This window comes from Ambystoma mexicanum, chromosome 9 (assembly GCF_040938575.1).
Source record: "Ambystoma mexicanum isolate Mex_15411 chromosome 9, UKY_AmexF1_1, whole genome shotgun sequence".
NCBI lineage: Eukaryota > Metazoa > Chordata > Amphibia > Caudata > Ambystomatidae > Ambystoma > Ambystoma mexicanum.
Genome location: NC_090931.1, coordinates 1,307,359,931 through 1,307,387,609, shown reverse-complemented (window position 1 = coordinate 1,307,387,609; position 27,679 = coordinate 1,307,359,931).

Genomic DNA, 27,679 nt, shown 5'->3' with positions numbered 1-27,679 from the left:
ATGGTCCACAGTCACATGGACAGATGAAGTTGGACAAACAGGACTATCACACCTATGCATGAGGGCAGAGCGTGCCTTCACTCCCCTGAGTTCTCCAGAGCTAAGAACACTCCCAAGGACAAGTTCAAAGTCTTAGTTGCCAGCAGACAACTGAGGTGATGATAGAAGGATATGTTAATTGGTGGGAAGCTCTGTTCAAGACAAGCTCACCAGCACCTGGGGTTCCAGTCGGCATGCTGCTAGACGTAGGTGGAAAAGTACTGACAGAGGTTAGAGTGCCAACCAATTGTAAGGGACCACGTAATTAAGGGTCCAATAGTTTGTGCAGCCAATGGGATGTTGTGTATTTAGTGACGTTCATAGTGGCCATTTTGAAGGGAGGGCTTAGTTGCCCCACCTAATGTTAAGAAACCAATTACTTTCATTCTCTGTCCCATACTAGTATGGAAAGTATACTTAGATATTCCCTTAGACCCAATCACTTTCTTCAATAGGTTTTTGTAGTTTGCCACATAGGATGATGTTAGTAATACGTAGGTTAACGTATTCAATGACTATTTTTTGCTATATAAGATTGCTTTTTTTGTAATGCATTGAGAGAATTTGCGCTGAGACGTCCGTTGATGTCCTTTGTACTCCCTGTTTTAATTGATATTAAAACAGTTATCCTTTTTGCCAACTACCTGAGTCATTTCAATTATTGATGTAAGCGTCAGGTCTGCCTCCCCATCCATCTCCAGGGTATTGCTACTCATCTTAAAGGGCAGGAAATCACCCAGTTCAGTCCAATTAAAAAAAAAAAATTTTTTTTTTGGTTCTGTACATATGTGCGAGCAAGGTATCATTAATAAGGCAGGATCAATGGGGGAAGTTGACACCCAAACCAATGGTCTTGTAGAGCGATTTAACAGGGTTGTTGTTGAAACCATGCAGCAGGCCATCAGAAATAACATGTCTTTGGAGGTGGTAATAGAGGAACAATTATGGAGTTTGAGGACATCTGATCAAGCTGACTCAAGAATGCCTCCAGGCGTGAGTGAAAGTTTGAGTGAAGAGGTGTTTGGTGGTTCTCTGCAGGGACGTGTGGCACCAGGTGATTTGGTCAGGATAAAGAAGGGAAGATTGGTGAGGAAGGGAGAGTCCAAGTTTTCAGGCCAATGAGAGTAAAGGAAGTATTTCACAAAGCAGTAAGAACTTATGATGGTTACATTTGGAGCATGGATCGTGTAAGTAGATGGAGATTGGAAGGCCTGTCTATAGGTGGTGAGGATGTTGGAGTGGATGGGCATGATAGGAGTGGTTTGTTTGATGTGGGTGCTGATGCTGAGAATAGGAGTGAATCAGAAAGGGTTGCCAGTTAAAGAGAGGGGGAAGTTGTGGAGGTGACTAACCAAGTTATTGCTTTAAGAGGAAGAAGGAAGAAACCTCCAGTGTGGTCAAAACATCGGGTTTCACAGGAACACTTAGTGGATTCTCTTAGAGCATATCCTTTGCTCCATGATTCTGTATAATGTTTTGGTTGTGTTACATACATTTATTTGTTTTGTCATGTTGGGGACATGGGTGTGTGTAATGTCCTTGTCTCCTGTGCTCCCATGTAGCTGCTGTGTGGAATGTTGAGTGCATGTGGTATGGAATCTATGGTGGGTGAGCGAATGTTGGGAGAGTGGGTGAAAGCCAGTTAGAGAGTGGATGAGCACAGGGTCCATTGGAAGATGCAATAAAGCAGTTAAGCTTACCGTTCACTGGCTCCAGTACCCTGAATGAAAGCACTTCATTTGTGACAAACATAGTCAGAGGACTGACACGCATATACCTTTTTGCTGAGCACAGAACGGCAAGACGCACAAGAAGGCATAAGAACGGCTTGCTGATGCTTAACACAACTAATAGGAACAGCCATGAGAATAAAGATATATTCAACAGGTAAACTGGAGTGGATGGGAGAAGCTTCGAGAGAGTGAGATACAGAGAAAGTCGACCGGATGATCAAGTAGAAGTTGACAGGACAGAAGTCCAGTGCGGTTATGTGCACAGATAGATAAGGACACAGAGAGAGGGAACTTTTCCAGATATGCAGAAGGGACAGGGCACCTGCAAGAAACCCAAGCTAATAATCCTCCTAATTACAAGCATGAGAGATGAATATCCTGGTCCCTACACATGTGACCTTCACCTGCCACTCAGTGCCTATTCATTTGTGCCAGACTGAGGTGTCTGTTCCCATCGAAGTGAAGGCAGTGGGATACAAATTTAACACAGGTTCAAAGATGAATGTTCTGACTCACGGCTAGGAGATCGGAGAAGGTAACATATTGGGAACACGTAGCACCTTTGGGGTCGTTCCTACTACCTTGAGTTGTTGCACTGGGCCTGGTATCTGCCCAAGGTTCCAAGGCTGAGAAGACCCTTTCTGTCCAATCCTTGTTCACCATCCACGCTAAGCTTATACAATGTTGCATTGGCCAACCACCTTTCACTAACCTGTAACTTTGCATTTGATACTTTTGGTGGTGGTCTCAGGAGGAGCCACAAGATATGGTTTACCCAATGAACATACGAATCCCTTATAGAAAATATATGTAGTTCGCCATAGTAACCAATCACTTCCCCTGTTAGGTTTTTGGGATGTGACCATATTTTGTGATGTCACGCGCTAACAAAACTGGCTGACAATCACCTAGACACTGAGAGGAAGCATGGAGAATGTTACACTGTTCATGCTGTAATACCTGTCATTTAAATGTGCAATTGAGACAGGTGAACTTTGTCCTATGGCTGGGTCTTCCGTTCTTGGTGCAGGGTATTTCCAGGGTCCAGTTCCTCCTGCATGTAGATCAGGAGGCTGTTAATAGTCTCCTGGCCACTATTACAGGTGTTAGCAGAGAGGATGGTTGCTAAAACTCCTCAGCGGTAAGACCACCTTGTTCCACCGCATGCCTGAAGAGCTGCGTTGTGACCCGTGAGGACTGAACCAAAAGCCATGTGTGCTGATTGAGAGGTCATCAGGAGCTACATTGGAGAAATCCCTGCCAACTCCTTGTGGGACGGCAAGCAGACCGGATGGCAGAGTGTCAGATTGAGGGAAAGGCAGTGCCCGAGGACTTCTGCAGATCCACAGAGTGTAAGCATAGACTCAGCCATACCACAAATATTGGGATGGGAAAGCTGTTGTTTATCAATTGTTTTTGTGTTGTTGTGAAGGATACATGTTTCTGGGCGTTTAGCTTAAGGTTACGGATGAAAAAAGAAAAAAGAAAGAAGAAATGAAAAAGTATACCTGCATTCTAGGTGCTAGCTTGGTTTATGGATCTAAAATAAGAAAAGACAAAAAAAAAGAATATCTGTTCTAGGCAGATATCTCAGTAATGGATGATTTGTGTATGGAAATCCTGTGTCTAAGTGTTAGCGTAGCTCGCTTAGGTCACGCAGGATGGTTTTTTAGTTTATCTCATGGGGATGTCATTCTGTGCGATGGTATAGAAGAAGAACAGCGTATTTGTTGGAAATCTCTGTGATTGAAGGACAGGAAGACGGCTGTATATATGTTATGTTGTTCATACTGTTGTGTTTCGGGGTATTGTGAAACTTGTAAGGGTGCATATGAAGAATCAAAACCTTTCCATTAGCTTTGTGACATCACATATAGTGTTGCTAAATAGGGCACTGAGAGTTGTGGTGGAATTGAGGACCCGTAGTGGGGCACAGACGTGACGGTTACAGAGTCGAGAAACAAGAAAAGCGGTTTTTAACATGGCGAGATGATGATTGAATTGTCATAGAGAGTTGTATCCTTTCGGGTGAGGCTCAATGAGCGCATGAGGAAATTGTAGGTTGGCCTTTGAGGGCCAAGAACACAGTGTGGGTTGTGCGTGGGGCACACTCTTGCTAGTGGTGGTAAGTCGGAGAGGCTGTTGGAAAAGTTTTTTCTGGAGACCTATCATGATTTTGAGAAAACCAAGTGAAAATTGATAGTAAATGAGAAATACACAAATTGGTAATGTGTTAAAATGTGTCAAAAATGAAACCCAGATGTGAGGTCAAGTAAGTATACGCAGTCAGAAAGTAATGTGCCACACTCCTTAAGTATTTGTGCAAATCTCTTCAGTGGAATCAAGACAAGTATAGCCTGGAATGGACGTACGATACAGAGAGCAAAATGGCAAAGCCATGGCCCCCAGGCGGGCAGCCTTTCCAAATGTGTGCTGCGACATATGCCCATGTATTTACATGCTGCCTATAAAGGGCAAAAATTGAGTATGTGATTGGCTATATTGGAACTTTCGAAAATGTTTGAGGACAAGGAAGAGGACCCACCAACGAAGGAGTAGATGCTGTGCCAGTATGATGTAGGGGGCAAAGCACCCATGGCTCCTCCTCCTCAAACCACAGACCCCCATAACAGAAAAACAGGGATTTTACCCCTTGAAGTAACTGAAAGAAGTGGCAGGGTATACCAATCCCGTTTATACACCACCCGCGTATAGCAGCAAGGACACCCTTAGTGTCATGAAGCAAGCGAGCAAGAGGATATGCGCCTGCGCTATAGACGATGAACGCAAAGAGCCCAGAGAACTCCAAGTGCAATTGACAAAGAACGATAAAGGGGCACCAGAACACAGCTGGGATGGCAAAGTAATGGTGTCATTGAAAGAGTGGATAGGGGGACAAATATTGCTCAAACTAGATGAGAGAAATACAGATGAAACTACAAGCGTAGAAGAGAAATCTCAGGGACACAAGAAAAAGGAGGAAGAAAATAGGAAATGGGCAGAGATAATGGAGGAAGTAGAGAGAAGAGAAAGGGAAGAGAAAGAGGAACAAGAGAGATTGAGAAGGGAAAAGGAGAAAGCAGAAAAGAAGGAAAGGGAAGGGTGAAAGAGGAAAAGGCATAAGGAACTCGAGTAAGAGGCGAGAAGGAAGGTGGGAGAAAAAAGGAGAGGCAGTCACAGATAAAGAGGGAGAAAAGAAAGTTAGAGATAGAGAGACTCATTAAAGACCGTCAGCATAGGAAAGGGAGGGAAGCAGAGAAAGACACCTCAAGGAGGTATCAGCAGAGGTGTAGACACAGCAGGGTCTGAGCCGTCAAGGTCCACCCAAAATCTGTAAATGCCCACTCAGCAGCGCTGTGTGGGCATTTACAGATGTTAATGACACAACAGTGGGTCCAACTACATTATCTTCAAGCACCACTTATTAGACAATCCTGGATATGCCTCTGGGTAGCAGATACTATGACAGGACCAACATGGTTAAATGATGACCAGGAAGAGGGAATACTGTATAGGAGCAGGAGTGATAGCGCCTATGACTCAAAGTCAAGTATGAGTGCAGCAGGGTCCCCATTGAAGGGGGAGAGCAATTCACTGGACAGAATGACAGGGAAACAGCAGGAGAAACACCTGTTAATGAGACTTAATTTCGAAGATGAGGGAGCAGAGGACAGCAATGATAGTGGGGGTTCTTTGGGTTCAGGTGAAGACATAGGGGAAAGTGATGATGATGAAGGGAGAAGGCAATGTTACCTATCCAGGGAAGAAAGCCCTGAGTAGGGGATATCATGGGGTAGAGAGGAAAACATTGAGAAGTGTAAGCTAGGATCCGATGGGCATCTTGAGCGTCCCAAAGGTAGATTGTGCAGTGCAGATGAATTCCCTCCATATGCACAGAAGTTAGGAACCTTACCCAGAAAAGAGCAGGTATGATGAGAGCATTCACTACCACCAAAGATGTAAGGAAGCATGACAGGGGAGTAGAATTTACAGTTTATGTTGCTAGAAAAGGGTGGCGGATGACCACAGTATATACCATGGAAACAGATGGACAAGGATAATTTGAGGTGCAAGCTGCCCTCATTTACCACAGGAGTGGGTAAATGGATATAAGAGTTAGAAAGACTGCCAGCAGGGACGACACTGGCAGGGGGTGACATAAAGAGCTTACCTTCAGCCATCTTTGGGGAGGTAAGTGATGATGTGTGAAAATGGGCAGGGTATCCCTGAGTGATAGCACAGAATATGGCATACAACGGCACACCGTTTAACAACGGCACACCGTTTAACAACTGCACAGTATCCATATGGCAGGCTCTGCGAGTACAGTATTCAGACACATCTGACATAAGCAACATAAGCATGATTATGGTACACAAAATCCGTGAGGATGAAGAGCCACTTCAGTACATTCATGAGATACAAGAGCTTTGAAATCTTGAGACGATAGAACCGTGGGATAAAACTGTGGGATTATTTTATCACTTATTGAACCAAGGGCTACCAGAGAAGTTACAGAAGCAATTGAAGAAATTAGATGGAAGCTTTTTAGATGAAATTAGATGGTCAGAAATTCAGTTGAATATACTACATTATTGCCAATTAATGAAAGAAAACGCAAGAAAGACATGTAAGAAGGGGCTATGTTGACTAGTGGAGAGGGAGTAATTGCTCAAAACACACAGAAGCAACCACAGACAGGAGGATGATGTTTTGCCAGATGAGGATATACCAGTCATGGGCCACAGGGAAGAGGGATGCCCCAGGGAAGAGGGTTCAGATTTCCACTGCAGCAGGGAATTGACAGGTTCAGTGGGGGACAGCTGAGACCTATGGTGGATCCACTGCATTGTTGGACATGCGGTAGAGACGGTTATGTGGCAAGACAGTGCCAAACTGAAGCTGAAATGCAGCCAATTGGGGGGGGCACATACCAATCGACATACCAGACGGAACAGCCTGACTACTATGCCCAAGATCACATGCAGACACAGACATACACGCCACAAATGGTACCAGTGCAGCAGACACCGGGACAGTCACATAAGCCCATGGGGTACATATTGCAGACACAGGGGTACACACACCCTCCCCAGACAACCCTGCAGGCACCAGTACAGCAGAATGCCATAGCCACAAGAACACATACTCTATGCTACAGACTCCCTTAAGGGAACTAGTGGGAGCAATTGTGTTAGGGGGCAACCCTTTCAAAGGGACATGGATGTCCATGAATCCACAGTAGAAAAACCCACAGATGGACCTGATGTGTTCAATCCTATCTGTTACTCCCGAACCGAATGAGCAACCATTTGTAGGTGTGACCATAGGTGACAACATGTTTTCACAAAACGGTTTTCTCGTGGGGCGACTAAATCCTGTGTTCAGGAGGGGAGATACCCAATGCCAGGCATCGCCATGAATGCACAGGGATTTTATAGGGCTACATATTTGGTTCCTTTCTATTTCTGTAGGAGAACATGACCTCACCATGCCACTATTGTATTCCCGCCAGACACCAGTTAACATAATGGGTAGGGACATGATGAGCCGACTCATTGACTGAGGAGGGGATAGTGTGCTCAAGCCCAGGAATTCACTATATCAATGCACAAGAATTTATTCAGGCCTTTTGTGGTCAGCCTGTAAGTTGCCAGAGAACCCAGAGCTATTTCAATATGGAGTGGAAGTACTATTAGCATGGCTTCTATGGATACATGGTAAATTGCTTTGCATACCCAATGAGTTTCTATTCAGACCGGAGATCCCCTTAGACAAAAAATTAATGGTAGAAGTAGAGACAGCTATAGTGAGAGATAAGAGGATAGTGCTACAAGGGACCAATGACTCAGGACGGGCATGGAGAACAGCAATCTCAATAGGAGAAGGGCACAGACTGATTGACTTGACAGACAAAGAATTGTTCCGAGAAGACTATTCGTACATCGAGACAGGGTTTCATATGAGCATTATCTACTGGACGGGAGTCCATTATAGGGAGGTGCCACAGAGAATGGCTCTATTGAAAAAGTTAGTGCTGAGTGTTTTATGGACCAACAGTCCATATGATGTGGGACTGTTGAAGGAAGTGAGAGCTGTTAAAATCAAGCTAAAGCCAGGGGCTATCCTACCAAGGGCGAAGTAATATCCCTTGTCCAGGGAGAAAGACAAAGAGATTTTTGAGACAATTTCCACATTAGTGCAGCAAGGCATTTTGGTACCATCAGAATCACAGAGTAACACAGCAGTGCAACCAGTGAAGAAGGCAACCGGGCGATCATGGCACTTTATTCAGGATCTACATCCTTTGAACCAAATTGACAAAGCAAAATTCCTGCTAGTTCCCAACCTAGAGACAATACTATGTAGCTTTTGTCCGGAAGCTACCCACTTCACAGTGATAGATTTGAAGCATGCTTTCTTTTCTATTCCACTTCATGAAGAGTCACAGGACCTAATATCGTTTCTATATAGAAACACCAAGTGGAAACATACAAGACTTTCTCAGGTGTACTTCAAATCACCATCCATATTTAACAGGGTACTCGAAATGGACCTAGGGAATATACATTTGGACAGCACAATTATTCTGTATGTAGACGACATCTTGATTTGTAGTCCGAAGAGCAGTACAGGGAGGACTCCATACAATTATTGACTGTGTTTGCAGAAAAGGGTTACCAGGTGGACAAGGCAATGCTACAATATTGCCAGAGCAGGGTTTTGTACATTGAACAGTTGATATCCCAGTAAGGTAGGTAGGTAGCACCAGAGAGAGAGGAGGTCATCTTCAGAACCCAACCGCTGCAGATTGTAAGATAAATACAGCAATTCTTGGGCCTGTGTAATTACTGCAGAGCCTGGGTGTTCGACTGCAGCACATACACAAAACCACTTTTAAGTGGGCTCCAGGAAGCTCAGAGGGGAATGGCAACCTGACCTGGACAAAAGAGATGATTGAACCATTTGAAGAACTAAAAGGAGCAATATGTACAGCTCCATTGCTAGGGATTCCCGATTATCATGAGGAAGTCTATTTGTTCTCACACTCGATTGAAGTGGTGATGACTGCAGTGCTCACACAGAAAACAACCTTAGGGCAGAAGTCAATAGCTTACTGCAGTGGGCGATTAGACCTAGTAATGATATCTGTGTGAAAAAGCATGGGCTGCTGCTACATTTGCAGTAAAGAAGTCAGCAAGCATCACAATGGGTTGCAGTACTATGCTTTATGTGGAGCATGCCCTTTTTGCCGTTCTCGAAAGACCCAAGAGCACATTGACCACACAGAGCACCAGTATACAAGGTGATTATCTCAAATCCAGTGATAAATGTAGTAAGATGCAGAATTATAAACCCACCAACATTTATAGCAGAACCAGTAAAGGAGGGAGAGTATGTACACGGCTGTGCTACTTATACAGTATCCTATGATGACATGCCTAGGGTAGGAGAAAACATATTTAAAGGAGGAGAGGAAGCTTTTATTGACGGGTCGTCAACCATATATCAGACAATGGGGGAAAGACATACTGGGACAGCAGTAGTAAAAGTAATACCAAGTGGAACAGTTGAAGTAGTAGTGAGTGTGAGATTGCCATCCCATTTTTCATTGGAAGAGGTAGAACTAGTAGCTCTCATCATGCAATTTGAAGCACACAAGGAGGAGGAGATCACGGAGTACTCCGACCCCACCTACATGACATCAACCATGCATTCAGCACTGGCATGTTGCAACAAAGCCACAGAAACAGAAGCAAAGTGAGCAGCATATTTTACAGAATTAACAGAGTTTGACACCCCATCCAAGACACAAATACACATGAGTAACGTAATATTGAGAGAAGGATATAGTTCATTGCCCGTTACCCAAATAGTAGAGTTCCAAAGGTGAGCACCAATAGAAAAGAAGGAGTTATGGGTGAAGAGAGGGTATTCGGTATCCCCTACAGATGCACTTTGGAGACAAGAGAGCACAAAACAAGCCAGGGATACCTGCGGCATTGTTGTAGATTACGGTCACGCACTTGGACTACTGAACACATCTTAAAAGGAATGTTCTTGCTACACACATTGGGGAAGACTAGTTCTGTCCCAACCTGGCAGAATTTGTTGGCACTTTTATGGATTCTTGCATAGTAAGCCAGAAATATAATGTAGTTGACACATTGCACATAGTGCAGGGTGCAATACTTCACCCTGTTGTGCCCTTCCAACATCTCCATGTAGATTATGTGGACATGATCCAAGTCTGCCAAGGGTACCGCTACATGGTTGTAGTGTATTCCCTTTTTCTCGATGGACCGAATGGAGGTGTGAGAGGTCCTGTGTTCAGTCAATGGACTTCACTCTGTAAACAAAACCTTGGAGCACATCACAGCCCTGCTGGGGATTACACACAAGTTTTCCTACACTTATCACCCCCAAGCAAACAGAGTTTGTGAACACCTCAATGGCTTGCTGAAGGAGAAAATAGCAAAAATAAAAGCAACATTGAAGAAGTGATGGCTTCATTGCCTGCCGCTAGCTTTGTTCACATTTTGCAATCTACCTGAATCCGACCACCATTTAACCCCTCATGAGGTGGTGACAGGATAACGCATGTGACTCTCACTTGCTCCTCCCACTAGAGCACTAACAGATGCCCAAGGTACATCCACTGTTTTAGATGATGAAATGCATGTCTATGTTGCTTCAATGATGGCTATTGCTTCTTTTATCTCTCAACAGCTTCAATCATCCCAGCAGGGGAAGAAGTTTGAGGAAGACAATGCCCAAGTAACAGACTCTGAACTGCTGAAGCAACCACTGCTTTATCCTGGTGACCAGGTCTACGTAAGAAAGTTTATCCACTCCTGGTATCAGCCCAGATTCCAGCATCCCTACTCGCAGCATCCCTACTCGGTAGAGTAAGCAACCAACAAGACTGTGAAGCTTGCTGGTAAAAAATGCCTGGAAATATATTGGAGACATCAAGCCCTGCATAGGTGAGACCTCCTCCGCCCAACTCGTGGACAATCAGATGCAAGAAGAAGAACAACAAGAGGAAGAAACACCAAAATATATCCAAACAAGGTCACAGACTAGAGTTAGGCCAGAGAAAAATGAAAACTTAGGATAGGTACACTGGGCCTCATTATGGGTCCAGCGGTAACCCTGCCGGTGTTACCGGCGGGGTGCCACAAGACCCATAATATTTTACTGGCGCCTAACGTCCCAGTGCCACTGGTTGATTACGAGGTCAGGCGCCGGTAAATTGTAAATCCCCATTCCCATAGAGTCCAATAGGACTCTATGGGAGTGGGGACATGGAAGCACCAGTACCCTTGCTAATGGTGCCGGTGCTTACATGAAGGGTCTACTTACCGTAGCCGCTGCACCTGGCAGGGTCAGACCTGTCGGGCAGATCAGCCACGGCAGGCAGACTCCGCATTTGCCAATCTGGAAACAAGGGTGCTGGTGAGCTTACCAGCACACTTGTTTCTGGACCGGCAACCTCCTAATGAGTCCCACTGTCATTTTCTTACACTAGGTACTTGTCATGAAAGTTCGGATTAAATGATGGTAAATAATGTTACACCTGCCCACATTTGAAGACACTCTTTTCCAAACTTGTCACAACATTTAAACCAATGAGACCGCCTACGTGGCACACCTACCCAGCATTAACACGACGTGATAACTGTCATTGCGCTACTTAATAGTGCAAAAATCTTATTTACTTGGGAACAATTGTTTCTTGCAGCATTGGCTCAGTACTACCGCAGAAGAGCTTGATTAACATAACACAGCAATAATAATGTGTGTCACAAACATTTTCAAATGGTTTCATGGACTCTATGGACAATACAAAGGAAGTCCAGCAGTACAAGCTGTTGCAAAATATATTGGGCTCATATTTTTTGCATTATGCTGTCTCTATCTCTTTTCCCTTTCTGCACTACAAACAATTGTATAGTCTGATGCATATGCTTTGATACCTGCTAAAACAACCCCTATTCCGGCTCTCACGGAAACCATATCTGGTCAAAAGAGTAGCACTACATGAGAAATAAAAAGACTCAGGCCAAGCGCAGATACATATTTTGAACACGTAAATGCTTACCTTGCTGATTCAGCCCATGTATCTAACAATGTGGGATATCAGCACATGACCAAGATGGGAAGAGAGACAAGGAAGGAGAGCTGCTATGTCTGCTCTCTCATCCCCTATGCCTTGAGTACCTCCAGAACATTCAACGCAACAGAAAATCCAGCAGACAGAGCACAATACCTAATTCACTTAGCTCTCTGAACCACAAGGGGCCGATTTCACAGAAGATGTGCCACATTAAGATGGATGTCGCAGAAGATGTTCCTGTATGACGACAGTTACATCAAGACTCAAGAAATGATAGACGACTACTGGAGCACTGTCAAGACAATAGAATACATTCCTGACGGACCAAAATAGGGGGAAGCTAGAATAGTGACACAAAAGGAGTTACAATGCCCAAAGAGAGGACAAAGGGAGCTAGGGCGGATAGCAGGATGCTGGGAGAGACCTCAACTGTTACTATATGGCCAAATATTCACAGGAGAAGGATGGCAAGAGGGGATGGTAGGGAGTAAGGCACATACACTCTTGACCATTCCATTTGAAGTAGTATAGAAGGAAAATGAGGATTGCCTCAGAGAATGGGCAGCAAGTGCAAAACGGCTCACCTGGGTGGAGAATGAAGCAGGTCCTACGCCAATCATACCACTGGAGAGTGCTTCCTTATGTTTCCAGAATGATGGTCAAGTGAAGGTTGGAGAGAACACAGGATACAAGCAAATATCAAAATTACCCGGCATGAAGGTTGGCACTGCAGTACTGATGGATCACAATTGGGCCTGTGGATCCAAAGCATACATGCAACTACCGCCAAACTGGGGAGGGATGCTCTCCAGTATAACTGAACACACCAGCATTAGTAGTGCCTTGGAAAGACATACAAATAGACAGATTCCCTAAAATGGAAGCACATCAGAGGAAGAAAAAGTCTGCAGAGCTGACGAGAGTGAAGACAGGAAACTACATCTCGATAAAGGTCAAAGAGGCATTGGATGCGATACCAGCAGAACACAGACTGTTCAGCAAAACCAAAATGTTTTTGCGTAAGGTATCCCAGGAATTCAGGCTAGCTCTCTTTCCTCTCTGGCGAGTCTTGTATTGGTCAAAGTATTCAGGTCGAGATTCATAAATGTTCTGGTGTTTTCGTGGTCTATATGTTGGCAGCTGGTTTGGGAGCTCCTTTTGTAGACCCTGAGTTCTTCTAAAAAAGGACACTCAACTGGTGTGTGGTCTGTGGTTTCACAGTGTCTTGTCTGTATCTCTACTGCTGGCTGTGTCTAAAACTGAGGAGGAGGGTGATAGTGTGGTTGGTTGGTTACCCAGTGGTGTCTGAGTTGTTGGTGCTGAGGGGTATCTAGAATCATGTTTCTTGTGGAAAGTGTAGATTTTCTCATTTATGTAATCTTTTTAATCTCTGATGATTTTTTTCAGTTTTTTATATTTAAGTCCAGTACTGTATATAGATATGATGTCATCCAGTGTCTGGTCATTTTATATTGTTAATTCCGGTAGGTTGAGATTCTCAATACGTTTTTTGGTTGATGCTATTTCTAATAAGGTTCGGTCATGAACTTTGGTTGATTGTTCAAATACTTTATTCATAATTTTCTGGGATGTTTTTTCAGCATTTGTTCTCAGTCATTGAGTGCCTCTATGTCTTCCTCTTCAAACGTCGGAAATATGCATATACGTTGACCTCTGGGTATATATCCCACTTCCAAGTAGGTCTTTACTGTTCGGATATCCCACCATTTTGAAAGTTCTCATTTGGCAAATAGTTCTAATTCTTTGAATAGTTTTCTGAGTGATGTTGGTGATTGGTTAGGTGCAGTTTGGGTAGTCGGCATTGAATGCCTTAGAAAGAGGTCCTTTTCTTCTGCATCTCTTGTAGAAACAATATTTTCCATTCCATTGTCTAGAATAGCTGATTCTCAGACAAGGTTTGCCTGAAAAAAGATGTCTATATAGGGTGGTTGTTGCGATCTCCTGCTGTGACCAACTTATAGGAAGGCAATTTCTAGGAGCGTAATGTTACAAGGGAGTGGTAGTGATAGAGGGAATAGGTTGTTTGGTTACTTTAGACAATAGGAATTTGGTATGCTAAATGCCAGATCAGAGGGGACATCCCTGTACAATATACTTGGGAGGAGGGCAATATCTCTATGGACACGCTGGACTACTTTTTTTGGTAATAACGCTTGTTTAATGGCTATTTGTGAGCTTAGTGTCAAGGTATTTGACAATAGTGACAATCACCTACTGACACTAGGCCTCATTACGAGGTCTGCGGTAAGGGGTTAATGGCGCCGGTAAGGATGCCGGTGTCGTTAACCCCTTACCACCGTATTACGAGGTTCCTTAGCGGGAGCCGCTAAAGGACCAGGGAGCTAACAACGGGCCCGTTTTTAACGGGCCCGTTATTAACGGGCACCATTGTTATCTCCCTCCCCATTCCCATTCGAGCCCCATAAGGGCTCGAATGGGAATGGGGATGGGTTCCCTGAATGGGTAAATAGTGGGTCCTTCAAGGTTTGAATGGCCCAGTAAGTCCCCATTCAGGGAACCCGTACCCGGTATGCGGTATGGGGGTAGCCATGGCGCCAATAGCACCATGGCTACCTCCATACTCGTAATGAGGCTCACTGACTATAAATCTGGGTGCTAGTATTAACGAACAGAGGGGCCCAATTGGGTGTTCGGGATTAACAACAAACCATGCAGGTAATATTATAAAATGGACCAGCAGAAATCTCAGTGAAATTTGGGCAATAGTTGAGGCTTTAGAATTTGCAGAGATAGATTTACTCCGGACTTTAAGTGGAAATGAGATATAAGGGTAGCTTAAGAATCTAGCTGCTAAACTGGTAAATGTCTTAAGAAGCACATCACATTTAGTGGTAAAGCTAATAACAAATATGACCGGGCTATTAGAGACGCCAAGCGTATGATGCGTAAGGAAATTAGATTGGTGTCCGGCTTGTCATTCTCTAAGGAAATGAAATTTGTTAGGATAAGACAAATACAGAATAGATATAGAGGATGGCAAAAAGGATGGAAGTATTCCATAAAAAATACCCATTGGCAAGATATAATTACGGTCCTGAGAAAGGGAAACCCTAAGGATATTTGGTTACAGTTGAACAAAGCCAAGGGGGAGAACAAGGAAACAATTGTCAACCCGATCCAGGAAACGGTATGGCTTGAGTACATAAAGGGGGGAAATGTAATTAGTGAATGGATTTTCCCACCCAGATACTCACTAGAGCATTGGCAATTGGATATTTGTGAAGCTGAAATAGAAAATAAAATAATGAAATTGAAAACTTTTAGGGCTCTGGGTCCGAATGGTCTGGCTAATGCTGTCCTCAAACAAAACCCTAGGAAGTGGGCAATTTTGTTAAAGATACTCTTTGATAGAGTTTGTTATTCTCAAACAATACCGTCTTCATGGCAACAGGAGTTTTTGGTGCATGTCTATAAAAAGGGGGACCGTAACTTGCCAGTTAATTACAGGTTACTCTCCTTCTTGGATACTATGGGGAAAATATTTGCTACATTTTTACTTGAGGCCTTGCAGCAATGGGTCGAGGAAGCAAATATACCGAGTCAAGCCCAGACAGGTTTCCAGCCAGGGTGCTGTGTATCTCACAATATTGCCCTGATGGATACGCTCCATAGGGAGGCTTCTGCCCCGGTTGGGAGGAGGGGGGGCTGCTTTGTATTCCATATTTGTGGATTTCAGTGCAGCCTATGACAGGGTTTGTCGGGAGAAGTTGTGGGCTAAAATGGAGGGATGGGGAGGCCCTCGATGGTTGCTGAGTGTTCTTAAAGGTCTTCACTATGATACTATGGTACAGATAAGGTTGGATGATCGGGGTGGGTGGACACCCCTAGTGGAAATGTGCGCCTCTAGATCATATAGCCTAATAAAAGAAACTAAAACTATAAAAGTCATGCGCCTTACTAACCTGATTGTCAAGTTTGCGAATCAGACAACGGGGTGTTCTTTGGAAGAGGTTCTTACCCTATATACCCAATGCCTCTGCACAATGTTGTTATATGGCTAGGATGCTTTAGCCATGGACGATTTGCGTTGGCTGGACCGTATCAGGGATACTTTTGGAGAAGGGTCCTTGATCTGCCACAATCAATGCCTTTCGAGTGCATTCGGCTGGAGCTCAACCTAGTATCAACAAAACGTCAGGCTACTGTATATATTCGAAAATGAATTCCAACCCGAGATGTCAATTACTTGCATTGTTGTCCACCCCTGAGGGTGTAGTAAGGAAAATTAAAGGGAAAGATTTTATTAACTGTATGACAAAGTGTTTTTCTAATATTGCTTGGACCCCTGATTTTAAACGGGGGACCGGTTTTCACGTTCTGAAACATGTACTTAAAAAGAAAATACGAAAGTTGGACTGGACAAAGAATTATGTCCAATATCCTACGCGGATATGGTAAACATAACACATGCCTATCTTAGGGGAAAAAATTAAGTTCTAATTTGCCCAAGCCCCATTGTTAGAAATGTTTTACTGAAACTTAGGACAAACCAACTTCCTTTGTTGTCAATGGATGGGGCCAGGTATAATATTCCGCAGCAGGAGCAAACATGTCGAATTTGTAAAAGTGATGTACTGTTGGAGACAGCTACACACTTGTTTACTGAGTGTGCAGGTTTAGGCTCAGAAATTATGACTACGCTTGGTAGATTTGTACAGAGCTATGAGTCAATAAAAACAAACTCTTTTTGGACATATTGCTTAAATACTGTGAGTGAAACGGTGCACTTAACCTTATTTAGGTTAAGGTGTAATATAAAGAAACTGTTGCCGAAGGATTAATGTATTACTTATCTAGGTAATAGAATTTCACCACTGGTAAGTGAAAGTCGGTTGCCTTCAGTTGATATGAATTATTCTAATTTGAGATTTTAAAATGGCAAGCCATGGTGACTTGCATTTTTACTATTTATAATAATAACTTTATTTATTCATGAGGGTCTCTTGTGGGAACCGTTTCTTGTATAAGTTGTATCTATGTACTGTGTTCAGTATGTTATGTTGATGATGATGACTTGAGAATTGGTAATGTGTTCTATTCTATATTAATAAGTTGATTTGTTGTTTATATTGTGTAACTGTTAGTGTTTTAATGAATTTTGAGGAAGTATGTATACATGTTATGATGTGTATAATTTTAAGTATAATTGAAAATGTTGTAAAAGTTTAAAAACTAAATACAAATAAATAAATAATAATAACAATATTCCCCTTTTCGAAATCCCTCAGTAGGAGAGTTGTGCCCATTTTGCCTTAATTCAATTGTTCGGTATTGAAAATAATCATTATTACTTTGCGGTCGATCGCCCTGGGGTCACCTGCTTAAGGCCAACTCACCGGTATGCCCCGGCGACTCCCTCTGAATTTCTGGTATTTCTGCTTTGCTCTTTGGGACCTCCTCAGCATCTGACACTTGTGCTGACCGCGATGGAGCTTACATAGCTCTGTGTACTCTTCATTAAAAACCCAATACCGGAGTAGTTCACTAGGTGTAGAGAGCTTCTCTCTCTCTTGGGGTGGCTGGCTTCTATACCGCTTCCCACTGTGCGTCTTCTGCATAATACAGGGGTCCCGACCTCTGTCACGTTTCCTAAATGGCATCCAGCTCCCGGTACACCAGCAACTCCAGCTTCTGCTTTGGCTTCTCCCTGCTGCTTCTTCCTTCCCAGCCCCTGAAAGGCCTTTAAATGTTTAAAGGTCCTGCTCAGGTGTTGGTCATTACAGCAACTAGAACGCTCGCCACAGTTGACCCCTCTTCCTCGACTCAGTGCTAAGAGCATTAAGAGGCTTGAAGTCCATAATGTTCTTGTTTGTTCTCTCATTAATTAATCCAATATGTTTTCGTGTTTTATAGAATTTACACTTAGGGGAGGTTTTAAAGGAAGGGATGGTTTTCCTTGGATCTGAGATCTAAGCTTAAAGTAGAATCATAACTACAGGAAGTGGTAATATTAACTTCCTGATCTCTTTGTGTACCATTTTTCTGTTTGTTGAAAGGGTTCTCATACTTACCCCTTTGGGTAATTTTGGGAGAAGGAGCCTTACAGTGACAACATGACATTAAATAGTTAGGCATTAGGGAAATCTCATCCTCAGAAGAGGATGAACACTGTGTCTCCCTTGACAGAGTCACCACATTCCCTTGACGGCCTTCTCCTCCCATGTGATCCTCCCTCCTAATACCACCCCCAGGGTTAGGATCAGGTAGCAGCTGCCTTTCCCTGGCCACATGGGAGGAGACTTTAGGCTGGGATTTCGTGATGACTCCGCAGGATTCCTCACACCTACTAGGAGATTTATGAGGATGGCTAGAGTGGCTTGGGGAGGATGGTTTGTCTTAGGCTCAGGCTTTTGGGGTTTTCTGCATAACTCAGCCTTTTCCACCATTCTCTTCTCTGATTGAGGTTGCCACTTCCTGTTAAAAGAGGGGAACTCTTGCCAGGGGCAATAGGGGAGTAGGGTGCTCTATTCCGATGAACTGTTGGAAGGCATTTTTCAATGTCATGTGCTGATGGAGAGGGAGGGTTTTGTTTACCAGTGATGTAAATGTGCTGACATGAATCCTTCTGCATAGGGGACTTGTTGCAATCACTGCCAACACAGTACAAATGATTTTCTCATGTGCACGTTACATGTACAATTCAGAACAATGTCACGTGGCACCAGATTGCTTGTTATGTAATGCTTTTATTGCAAGTAAGTTTATTTTGATAGGCCCCGGTTCTCTCCATTTAACATCCAACATGAATGCTTGCAAACATTCCACAATGCAGCCCAAAAATAAACCAAGCGTGCTTACCATAATCTGCTTGGATAAACACCCAGATGAAAGAGTTTGCGGGAAACATCACAGATGGGTTCAGAAACATAAATGTACACTTCTCAGTAAATGGTGTCTTCTCTTTCGCTCATGGAAAGGTTTCGTCAAAAAACCTACAGGCCTAACAGCGCTTTAATGTCTGTATATGAATTGATGTTCAGCATTATTTTAGTTATAACCTTCGTAAATTAAGAACAAATGGCAAAGAAAGACAATCGAACATGGACACCAAAGCATTTCCGCCTGCTTTCATAGTTACATGCACTGCAGGATGCCAGAATTATAAGCAACAAGACAGCTCAGCAACTTAAGCTCTTCCTTCCGAGAACTGTGTACAACCACCAGCAACATTAAGTTGGGTAATATAATAACACCCATTATTACAGTGCTTAGAAGCATGTGAAACCTGGCATGAAGTGCTGCATTACAATGTGACATTGTTGATAGGCATTATTGTTAATATAGAGCTACGGCTTAGCTTGCCAATCTCTTTACTTTACTTTACTATGCGTCTGTCACATGTCGTTGTATGATGTTGTGATGGGTGACTGTCAGATGGCCAACTGTGATACAAGGAACAGAGTGGCACAACAACCAGTGTGTGTATTCTGTGGGCAATATGGGGGGCAATGCTGGGTAGAATGGGGGCCTTGAAGGATAAATCCAACCCTGATATCTGCCTTGTGCAAAGCATATCAACTGTGGTGAGTGGGTGCCTCTTTTGGGCAGGTACCATTGACTGTAGGAAAGCCTGTTAGATTGAAGTGGTGGGGTAGAGCCTGGCCTTGGTTTTATTCAGGTAGCTCGCTCTTTCAATTTCCTGATAAATCCAATGTTCTGCACCCCTTTGTTAATAAACCTATATCAGTGGCAAATGTCTGAATGCTGTGCTCACAACAACTCCTCACAGTCACGTTACACCACATTTATAGACCACTAAAGGCTAACACCTCCTTCAGCCGAGACTGCACGGACTTGGTCACCACCATGTCCCTCATACATGTCAACAACATCTTCCTCAGTGACTTCACAACCCAGGCAACCCAGCAATTAAGTCAATGAAGGATAATCTCCACTGCCTTCTCGACACACTGACCCTCAACCAGCACACAGAACACCTAACTCACAGTAAAAGGTAATATCCTCACCCTCATCATCTCTGTCCTGCCCACCATCCATTACAGCTCTCCAATCCTGCTTGACTGGTCAGACCAATTTGAAATCAGCTTTGACATTAGTCACACACTCCGGTCAGTGCACCCATCAGAGGCCCAGCAATAAACCCTTCAGATCATTCAAGAAGTTCCCATGGAGGCTCTCATGGATGACCTAGCTAACTTCAACTTCTCATGGGCTGATCTACCTCAGAAGAACTAGTACAGTGTCTCACTTTTCCAAGAACTCAATGCCATCCACACAACCAACATCAACTGCCATGCTCCAGTGAAACAACACAACCTCAAGCATACACCGTCTGCACCCTGGAACACTAAAGCACTCAACTTCAATAAAGAACTATTAGAAAAGATAGAAAGACTTGGTAAAAATCCTGCAAATTACCTGACTTGGCCTAACTCAAGGAACTCAGTGCTATACCTAGGTAACTGATCACCACTTTTCCAACGACTACCAAAACACCATAACCAAGGACAACAATGAAACAGAGGCTTCCTCAAAGCCATCAGGCAGTACATCAACCCTGTGCCCAATCCACCCATACTGCACTCCATCGAAAAAAATCCACCATCATCCACTGATTCTTCATCAACAAGATCAGCTTGATTTGCCAGCACATAGATACCAATGCCAGAGCTGACAACACACTACACATCCCATCCTGCAAAACCAACAGTTCTTGGACAACTTTCAAGACACTCACCATGGAAGACCTCACTGCAACCCTTGCATCCCTTGAGGATAAATTATACATGGATGACATCCTCCCTGCCTCAGTACTCAAGACCCTTCCAACTGAAGCACTCCTCCCTTCACTGAAAATCATCAACAGCTGCCTCAGTCAATGCACCTTCCCCTTGACCCTCAAGACAGCAGAAATCCTTCTGCTTCTCAAGAAACCAAAACTTGACACTGATAACCTCAGCAACTACCACCTCATCACCCATCTTCCTTTCCTAAGTAGGATCCTTGACAAAGCAGTAGGCATGCAACTGTTCCAGCACCTTGAAGCCAACACCCTCCTACAGTCCTACCAATCTGGCTTCAGACCCAGATACAGAAGCACTGAAACGGCTACCATCAAGGTGATCAACGATACCTTTAACATTCTCGATCATGACCATCCTTGCCTCCAGGTTCTCCATGACTTCTCAGCAGCATTTGACACAGTTGACCACCATTCACTCACCTACACTCTACATAGCCGCATGGGGATCAACTAGATTAAATCCTACCTTGTCAACCATCACCAATTCTTCCAAATGGATTCATCCAGATCACCAACTCTACCCATCACTTGTGGAGTCCCGAAATAATCCATCCTCTCTGCCTTGATCTTCAAACTTTACATGGAACTGCTTGGAACTCCCCTGGCTCCACACAATATCCACATCCATCAACACTTAGATGACATGCAGTTCTACCTCAAGACATCCTCCATCGAAGACCACCACAGCTGCGAACCCAGCATCACATTTATCCAGTCCTGGATGGCCAGTGCTTACCTGAAGCTCAACCAGCCAAGACCAACTTCCTACTGCTGTTATCCAACAACACCGAACAGCCTGACATCAGACCTGACTCTCGCTATGAACCTTGAGGGCTTCACACCCCAACTGGCCATGTGCGCCAAGTCCCTTTGGTACGACATCAACAGACACCTCTCCTTCAAGCAGGCCAGAGCAAGAAAGAGACAAAGGGCTTGGTACCAACTTTCCATCCTGTGGAAAGTAAAGCCCTTCATCCTAGAAAACTTCAGATCTGCTGTATAAGTCATGGTCCTTTCACACCTGGATAGTGGCAATACCCTTCTGGAAGTCCTTCTCTTGACTACCCTGTATGACGAATCCAGGGTATTCACTGCTCCTCCCCAGAGGGGAGCCACACCCTTTCAGCCTATAGAGGTGAGACTGCCCAGCAAGACCCTCCATAAGGGTCTGGGCAAGTGGAACCGCACTGGGAGGGACTCCCACCTCAGAGACAAGGACTCCCATTCTGATAAGGAACTACCAGTGCCAAAAATGTTGCTTGCCTATATGAAGACTGAGGAAACAGTTGTTACTTATGTTTTGAATATTCCTGTTTTGAAAACACCAAACAGTGACAGTTCCTCGATCCCTTTGGTTTCAGATATTGTTGCATCTCCCCGGAACACCACAGGGAAGCAACATCAACAGAAACCCCTTGGCTGTGACATTGCTTTGCTTTCACTGAATATTGACATTTCCTCAAACTCTTTGACTACAACCCTCAGCCATCCTCCTGTCATCCTGTTAGGTTCAGGCAATGCTGAACACAGTGTGAATGGCATAGTCCATAAAGAAAGACAACGTTCAAGTTGCCCCTGTGATGTATATATGAAGAAACCAGATTATATAACAATTTAAAACTCCTACAGAGGCAATCGAATAGCTATGGTGAGGCGACTCGCCACTGTATTGGTGTCCTGGAGGGGCGAGCCACACTGGGCCGAGGGGCAAAGGGAGACAAGGAGCATGAAGAGAACACTAACTGAATGCCTCTGGATTGACATTTGAATGGACTGAGAAGTCTAGGTCGAAACAAGAGCAAGGACGGAGAGACAGCCGTCCAAAATGGTGACGCAAACACAAAGGAGCAGTGGTGGCCTGGTGGGCCGGCAACAGATGCCAAGACCAGACCATATTAACGATCCTGAATATCCTAGCGCCGAACACATCAGACCATAGCTACGGAGACAAGTAACCACAGAAAAATCTAACAAGGTTACGGGAGCCTGAGAAAACTGATGGAGAGCCTACCGTTACAATGTATGAATATTGTTGATACAATCTGGGAAAGCTAACAAGGTTATGGGACCCGTAAAAACCTGAATGTGCAAATACCCTATGAAAGAGGTATGGACAGTAGCAAGAACATTGTGAGAAATCAATCAAAAAAGCTATTGAGGTTATGGGGGAACTGAGAAAACAGAGAATGGAACAACCCCATAAAAGGGGAAGCGCGAAAAAGTACTAATATTGTGAATAATGTCTGGGAAGCTATATAGGTTACGGGAGCCTGAGAAACCAGATTGTAGACGTGCTATGGAAGGAGGAGAGAAATAACCAAGGCCCAGAATGCCAAAGAAACTATACAACTTTGAATCGCCAGGACGGATCAGAGCCCTATACAAATAACTTGTGTCAAGGAAAATTCTGAGATAGTTGAAAGTTCCAAGTAATCCTGGAGGATTGGAATTGTTTTTATCTGGAATTCTTTTCTCTTTTTCAAAACAAGAGACTACAACTGTTAATTTTTCTGAGAAGGGGAGAAGAATATACTATGTGAAAAGAGGAACATTTGATGATTGCAACCAACCAAGCATAAACTGGGTTGGTCAGAAGCCACGTTGAAGCTCTTTTACCAAAGCCTCACAAATCCCTTTTTAGTTAGATGTTTTGTCAAGAGTGGTAGGGCCAGTTAGTGGTCAAGATGCGGACTCAAGAGTTTTAATTTGGAATTTAACATCCATCCTTAGTTTTTACTTTGCTTGTTAGGGAATTTCCATCATAGAAATAGGGCAAGTAAGGAGTTTGATCCCCTTATTTTTAATAAAATCCTTGAACATGACTCCCACTCGTCCGAGTCCTTCTTCTGGTTCGCCACACCTGACACCCCTGATATGTGTTCAACATGATACAGTACTATTCATCAAATGACTCTGCATATTCAACCACATCACCGAACCCAATTACATATCATGTGCAATATCTATATGGCTGTTGCCCTAAAGTCCCCAAGCTAACTCACTGCAAAACTCTTCATCTCCAGAGACCTATGCTCCACCAGAAGTAAGAATATTAGCAGCCTTGATCTCTGCCAGTGTAGGCAGGACCAGAAGGCAGGCCTTCTCTGGCTATGGCCCCACACTCTGGAACCTGCTCCCCGTCAACACCAGACTCTCACACTTGCTTCTACATTTCAGGAAGGAGCTCAGGAACTTCCTCCTCAATTAATGGATCTTTCCTAATACCTAGGCCCAAACACCATCTACTCCCTTCCCAACCTGAGACTGTGTGATCTACTCCCCACTGTTTCGTCCCCTGGTTGGTTGTATACCCCTTGCTGCTTAATTACTTGCCTGCCCCCACCTCCATTGTTAGCTCGCTACTCCCTTGTATCTCTGCTTTCCTCAAATGTCTTTTCCCCTATGACTTGTGAAGTGCTCAGTTACTTCCAGGCGCCAGGTCTGCGCTCAATACTAATAATAATAACTCCTGGTTGTCATACATTAGGTCACAGAGCTACTTAATGTCTACTCGAGCGAGGTCCAGTAAATTCCAGAAAACAACAGTAGATCATTCTCTTTGCACTCATTAACCATGGACAGTGAGATTCTGCCATCCTAAACAATACCACCAGCCCAGGTGCCCTACTACGCATGTTACTCTACTTACTTTTTCAATCTCTTCCCACTACCCACCATATACTCTATTGTGAATGCACTATGCGCCCTAAACCCTACTAGCACCTCCCACATTTCACCGAATCACTAAGAACCCCTGCAGAACCATAAAGTGCTCTTTCTGTATGGCTATCCAACACCTCTTTCACCTACCACATACCACTCCCTGGCTCCAGGCTAGCGGATCTTCTGGTATTCTAGCACTTGTAGCAAAATCGATCCTGAGTTATCCCATCTGAATAGACATACATCCAAATGGCATCACCACAAACCACCTAGAGACATACTCACACACAAAACCTGGGTACATATGGTCTGCACCCATTAACGCTTCAGGTTGCGCTTTTGCCTCTCCCTTTCCTGTGACTAACCTTCCCTCCCCTCTTCCTCATCCATAGTCATACACTGAGAGAAACTGCACTTTATAAGACATTACATGACACTCACACTGTTTTAATAAGATGGCAGGTTTGAGTAGCCTGAAGAGGGTAAAGATGCATAATACCCCACGGTATTTGCAATAAAGAAGTGCAGTATAAGTAGAATTGGTTATTTATAACGCGCTTAATACCGCGGTCCCGGGGATCAAACCTGTGTTGCTCCAAGTAGTCTTTCTTCCAATGAGAGCGTGTTGCCCCTGAGCTACCCTCCAGTAGAAGGAAATGCAGTTATATGGAAATTATTACAAAGAATGATGATGGGAAATGTAATTGTAAGTGAATTTTAATGAAAGCGAGAGGAGTATGATGGTTCAAGAAGGTAGGGGCTCATTAGGAGGTTGTCAGCAACATCTTCCACCAACCCCGTATTACTGTTCATGCTGCCTGACATCCTGGGGCTACCAGGATATATCACGTGGCTGCGGTACGGTAAGTTCCCATTCCGACTCCATGGTGATGGGAACCCTGAAGCACTGGCACTGTAAGTGACGGTGCCGGTGCTTCACTGAAAACCGCCTGTAGGGGCCAGAACTCCCAGCAGGTCAGGATGGAGAAAATGCAGTATTTACTCACACGCCTGTGTTCTGCTGCTGTAGCAAAATGATGCATAACCTCATTTACAGCGCCAAAAGTACACTCAGCTATTAATAGAAGAGCGGATGCAAATGAATAATGATAACAGTGTGTGATTCTTAATTGCACTAGGGGTGCACATCTATGCTGGTTATCTATGGAAAACTGAGGAGTTACCTTGGGTGGCCAGGCCTGCCTATTTCCTCATAGAAGACCAATGTGCTAACTGGAAGGACTGAAATCCTCCTTACTGAAGTCATAGAATCTTCTACTTGTATTGAATGTGATGTACTGAAAGGCTATACAAGTTGCTGATAATGAGGTAGGGTAACACACTGTTGCTATAGCTTGTGCATTATCTATTTCTGAGTTGGCCATACAGAGCTATTATTAAAGATTTACTGAACTAACCTCACCCAAGATTTGAGTCTCACATCTGATTTCTGTGCCTGTTTCCTTATTAGCAGACAGGACCACCTTAAAAGATTGCACTTCGAAACCGGAGTAAACATTGGCTAAAACAGTGGTATCATGAACCAAGTCACATTTTTTTCATTAAAAATATGACATTGACTTTAAGGGGGTGATTCATGGAATCAATGTGCGCCGAAATGGGTGGCGCAAGCGTGAAAAACGCAGCGCATGCGTGCGAAATGCACTCAAGCGCCCGTTTCCCGATTCATGGAAGTCACTGTAACATCCCGAATGCTGTGGCGAGTCGCCCAGTGAAGGTGCACAACGTCCACCGCACACACCTAAAAAGGGTGCGGAACACGCAGAAGGGGGAACAACACACGAAAATGTGGGCGTAACGGGGGAAGTCCAGCAGCGAAAAACACATATTCATGGAATTGAACAGGGCAAACCCACGCAAGCCAAAAGACGCGCAAAGCTGTAAACACGTCCGCCATGCGAAAGCAGGTGGAAGCGCCCCTGCGCAGCATAAAAGTGCACGCAAACAACAAACAAGCAGATACAGCTATGATGAACGTCCCATTTCTTGCAGCAGTGATCGTGGGACACCGCAGGAGGAGGAGGATAGCCACGCCCCATATTTTCTTACTCAGGACCAGCCTTTTTTGGATGCCTGATGACCAAGTCTATGGTAGGTATAGGTTTCCACCTCATATCATCCTAGACCCGGTCACTGAGTGGGAGGATGACCTCACATTACCCAACTTGTGCTCCCAAGCTGTGAGCCCCTTGGAAAAGGTGCTCAATGTCCTGCATTTTTTGGCCACTGGGTCATTTCAGCGGACAACTGCCATAGTTGGGCGTGTTTCGCAGGCCACGCAGTCATGAATGCACGCCCCACAGTCCGCAGGCACATATACACACCCAGAACACCCGCAGAAAGGCAGGCCATGGTCCTGGACTTTTAGACGGTGGCACACTTCCCCAAAGTGCTTGGTGCCATTGATTGCACCCATGTAGCCCTACGTCCACCTAGGGCCACTGAGCACAGCTATCACAACCGCAAGCACTGGCATTCCATGAACGTGCAGGTTGTATGCGATGCCAAGGGAATTATCAGCTCTGTCTATGCAAACTATCCTGGGTCCACCCATGACAGTTTCATATTCACAATGTCATCCCTAAAAAAGGGCCCTGGAAGCTGGGAGGCATGGCAACACATGGCTCATTGGTGAGTACAAATGCCTGTGCACCTACATGCATGTCACACACAGACAAATTAACAAACCCAACTATTGACAACCATTATCACCTCCCCAGAGGACAGTGCCTACCCTCTGAGCACCTACATGATGACGCCAATACGGAACCCCACCAAACCATCCCAGGTAAGATACACCGTAGCCCATATTGCAACTAGGGGCATAGTGGAGCGCACATTCGGAGTGCTCAAGTTACGTTTCCGCTCCCTTGACCGCTCTGGTGGGCAGCTACAATATGCGCCCCCAGTAGTGTGCAGGATCATTGTGGCAGCATGTGTCCTGCACAATGTTGCAACATGGCAGGGTGTACTGGTGGACATGGTGGTGCCCCCACAACCCCAATCACATGCACGCCCGCTGCGCATGGGAGAGGAAGGGCACGTGGCGAGGCAGCCCATAACCAGCTTGTGACTCCGTTTTTCACCTAAACTCCCCCCCATGTGGAGTGCACACAGGCCTGGCACATTCCAGGTGACAATCAAAGATGACAAAGGGACAGTCAACTTTCACAACCTTAACACCCTGAGAATGTGCCCTTGGAATAGCAGCATCGTGTGCATCCCCAGCCACTTAAACAAACACAATCCCGTGTGACCAAAAGGCACACATACAAGCCACAGATTTCACCCCCATGA